This window comes from Dipodomys ordii, unplaced genomic scaffold (assembly GCF_000151885.1).
Source record: "Dipodomys ordii isolate 6190 unplaced genomic scaffold, Dord_2.0 Scaffold15, whole genome shotgun sequence".
Lineage (NCBI taxonomy): Eukaryota > Metazoa > Chordata > Mammalia > Rodentia > Heteromyidae > Dipodomys > Dipodomys ordii.
In genome coordinates this window covers 17,396,110-17,400,558 of record NW_012267231.1, presented here as the reverse complement: position 1 = coordinate 17,400,558, position 4,449 = coordinate 17,396,110, and positions in this window count along the sequence as shown.

Sequence of the window (4,449 nt, the reverse complement as noted above, 5' to 3'; positions counted from 1 at the left end):
CCTTCCTTCCTTCCTTCCTTCCTTCCTTCCTTCCTTCCTTCCTTCCTTCCTCTATTTCTTGTTTGCATTATTATGATTTAGCTATTGGATTTATTATTCCTAGTAATTCTCATGTAGGTGTATCAATAGAAATTCTTCCCACTGGGGTTAGTATATATTTCTCAAGTCATATAGTTGATCATATAAAAAAAAATTTTTAGCGGGGCACCGGTAGCTCGCACCTGTAATCCTAGCTATTAAGGAGGCTGAGAGCTGAGGATCACGGTTCAAAGCCAGCCTGGGCAGAAAAGTCTGTGAGACTCTTATCTCCAATAAACCACTAGAAAACTGGAAGTGGCACTGTGGCTCAAGTGATAGAGCCCTGGCCTTGAGCTGAAGAGCACAGGGACAGCACCCAAGCCCAGATTTCAAGCCCCATGACTGACAAAAAAAAAAAAAAATTAAGGTGTAGGTAGCTGGTTTGAAAGCATCAAGCTGTTACCCTTTTTTAAAGTACATAATACTAAGTTCTGTTGCTAGTAACCATCTGTACAGTGGTCTTGCCTTCCAGAAAGCACTCTGCTTTGGAACATGAATATATCCCAATGCTCATGGAAATACTGAAATGAAGCCGGGTGCCTGTGGCTCAAGGTTTGAAGTCAGCCTGGGCAGGAAAGTCTCTGAGACTCTTACCTCCAATAAACTAGCAAAAAGCTGGAAGTGGAGCTCTGCTTCAAGTGGAAGAGTGCCAGCTTTGAATAAAAAAAAAAACTCAGGGATAGTATCCAGGCCCTAAGTTCAAGCCCCAGGACCAACACGAAAGGAAAGGAAAGAAAAGAGGAGAAAGGGAGGGAGGGGAGGGAGAGGAAGGAAATGCTGAGAGGGAATTTTGCTACCCTATTTCCGGTGTATGATTAGATAAATTTAGGATGAGTCCTAATTGTACTGCGGGAGAAGAAAGCAAAGTGAAGTGTTGTTTCATTTCTGGGAAGGAAATGGGTTTTCCTATGGGATGCATCCCTTTCTTCTCCAGTTGTGAATCTCATAATTGCCAAACAAGAAGTAGACAAATCTACTCTCTTCTATTCAAGCAGGAAAGGCCAGTTCAGGACATTTTTAAAAAAATGGTTCTGGACTACATCTTTTTTTTTTTTTGGCCATCCTGAGGCTTGAACTCAGTGCCTGGGAACTGTCCCTGAGCTTCTTTTGTGCAAGGCTAGCACTCTACCACTTGAGCCACAGCACCACTTCTAGCTTTTTCTGTGTATGTGGTACTGAGGAATTGAACCCATGGCTTTCAGGCATGCTAGGCGAGCACTCTACCACTAAGCTACATTCCCAGCCCATATATATGAGGGAGGAGAAGAGATTGAAATTTCTAAGCTATGGAATTGTGGTTGGCTATCTATAATGCACATTTTAATGTACTGTGTAATGAGACACTAGGACCTAGGATATTTCTCTTTCCTTGGCTGACCATGAAGGCTCCCTAACTAACTAGTTTTTTTGATAATATTCCTTCCCTTTTTTGGGGTGGGGGGTGGGGGGGGAGAGAGAGGGGTGTGCTGGTACTAAGGCTTGAACTCAGAGCTTCTAGCTCTTGCTTAGCTTTTTTTTTTTCTTTCACACAAGGCTGGTGATCTGCTCTGTCATTGAAGCCATCCCTCCATCTCCAGCCTTTTGCTGGTTAATTGGAGATAAGAGTCTCACAGATGTTCTTGCCAGGGCTAGCTTTAAATCATAATCTTCAGATATCAGCCTTCTGAGTAGCTAGGATTACAGGTGTGAGCCACCAGTACCGGCAATATGATAATTTTTTTTTCTAGAGTCAGTCTTGAATCATAGATGTTCACAGCATGCTCACTTTGAAGTACTGAATTTTATTTATGTACTTTTTTCCCTCCCTCCCTCCCTCCCTCTCTCCCTCTCTCCCTTCCTTCCTTCCTTCCTTCCTTCCTTCCTTCCTTCCTTCCTTGTCATGGGACTTGACTCAAGGCCTGGGCGTTGTCCCAAAGCTCTTTTACTCAAGGCTAGCTCTCTACCACTTTAAGCCACAGCGCCACTTCTGGTTTTCTAGTGGTTAATGGGAAATAAGAATCTCACGGGGGCTGGGAATGTGGCTCAGTGGTAGAGTGTTTGCCTAGCATGCATGAAGCCCTGGGTTTGATTCCTCAGCACCATGTACACAGAAAAAGCCCAAAGTGGTGTTGTGGCTCAAGTAGTAGAGTACTAGCTAGCCTTGAGCAAAAGAAGCTCAGGGACTGTGCCCAGGCCCTGAGTTCAAGCCTCAGGACTGGGAAGAAAAAAAAAAAGAAGATGAAGAATCTCCTGGACTTTTTTGCCCAGGCTGGTTTTGAATTTCGACCCTCAGATCTTACCTAGGATTACAAGCATGAGCCACCAGTGCCTGGCTACCAACACAGGAACTAAAATATTATTTGCGGACACAGGCCAATAGTATTTTGTAGTTTGTACTCTTGTCTTGGACCTCTGGGAGATCCTTGAATGGCCTGCTGGGAGCTGGGTTGGCAGAGCAAAGGAGGAGGAGAGGTGATGGTTGGTATCGTTACATATTCCAGCCCCTGCGCCGTGGCCCTTTGTGGCCAACTGTGTGTGTAGAAGGGGTGGGTAAGGCAGTGACCTTGTAACTGGAGCAGAGCTAAGATTCAAGGTCAGGCCAGGTGGCTCTGTCTCTGGGCGGTTTTCTCTTTACTGTTCCGATTGCATGATGCCTTTTCTCCCCCATTGTTCCCCCGCCATCCACACTGGCCAAAAATTCTATTTCATTCACTTCTCTACCCCTGGTTCTGTACCCCCTCCCTCCCTACACACTTATCAAGCCAGGTGCCAGTCACTCATGTCTGTAAGCCTCACTACTCAGGAGGGCTGAGGTCGGAGGATCAAAGTTCAAAACCAGCCCAGGCAGGAAAGTCCATAAGACTCTTATCTCCAATGAACCACCAAAAAACAAACTGGAAGTAGAGCTGTGGCTCACGTAGCAAAGTGCTAGCCTCGGGCAAGAGTATGAGGTCCTGAGTTCAAGCCCCAGTACACAGGCACACACACACACACACACACACACACACACACACACACACAATGACAGAAATGGGAAGAAAAGAAGTAATGATAAAACAGCTTCTCAGCCATAAAGCAGTTTTTCCTCCTCGTCTTCCTTTTTGGTGAACCCAGGCTGAATTATCTTTTCTGAGGACAGCCCCCCTTCAAACAACACAGCCTTCCTAAAAGTCTTTTGATTTGTGATAGAAACTACCCAGTAGCTAAGACAGACTGAACTCCACTTCCTAACACTCAATAAAGAACAAATGAGGGCTGGAGGTAGGCCCAAGTGGTAAAGCACCTGCTTGAGCAAACAAGAAAACCTAAGTTCAAACAACACATGTCGGTGGGGAGGTGAGGAAAAGGCACCCTACTGCACTGCTGGTGGGAATGTAAACTAATACAACCACTCTGGAAAGCAGTCTGGAGGTTCCTCAAAAAACTAAACATAGACTTTCCCCATGATCCAGCCATACCACTCCTAGGCATCTACCTGAGCATCATGAGCCAGGATATGATCAAGACACCTGCACATCCATGTTTATTGCTGCAGTATTCACAACAGCCAAGATATGGAAGTAGCCCAGATGCCCCACAGTAGATGAGTGAATTCAAAAAAATGTGATACCTATACACAATGGAATTTTACACAGCCATTAGAAAAAATAAAATAATGTCATTTGCAAGGAAATGGATGGAACTAGACCAAATCATATGAAGTGGGGTAAGCCAAGCTCAGAGAAACAAATGGCATGTGCTCTCTCTGATATACAGACGTCAGACCTAAAGCACACTGGGATATGACAAATTACACAGGATTCTAGATACCTACAGTGCGACCAAAAGAGGATAGTTTTAGGAGAGAATCACAAAGGCATTATACCCAAGCGCCTCTTCATATGTATATAAAATTATACACATACTGAAAAGAACTCCAAAGAGATGGAAACAAAGACTTCTTTTTGGTTGTTTTTAGTTTTTGGTGATTCTGTCTTCTTTCCCTTATGGATGGTGTATTCGTGTGCATATTTTTGGGAGGGAGGGGAGAGAGGGCACAGAAATCAAGGGGAAAGTGAAAAAGTGCAGCAGTGGAGCTCACTGGACACCGATGAAAGTGAACTATGCAACTCAGAGGGTGAGACTGGGAGAGAAGTAGGGAACAGAAGATACTATGTGAAAGGAAATGTATACATTACCTGACCGGTGTCATTGTAACCCCTCTGTATATCACCTCTATAATAACAATAAATAAAAAGAAAACCTAAGTTCAAACCCCACTAATAATAATAATAATAACAGCAAGAACAATAATGTTTATTTTACAACACAATTTTTTTTGGGGGGGGTCCAGTCGTGGGCCCTGAACTCTGGGCCTGGGCGCTGTCCCTCAGCTCTTCAGCTCAAGGCTAG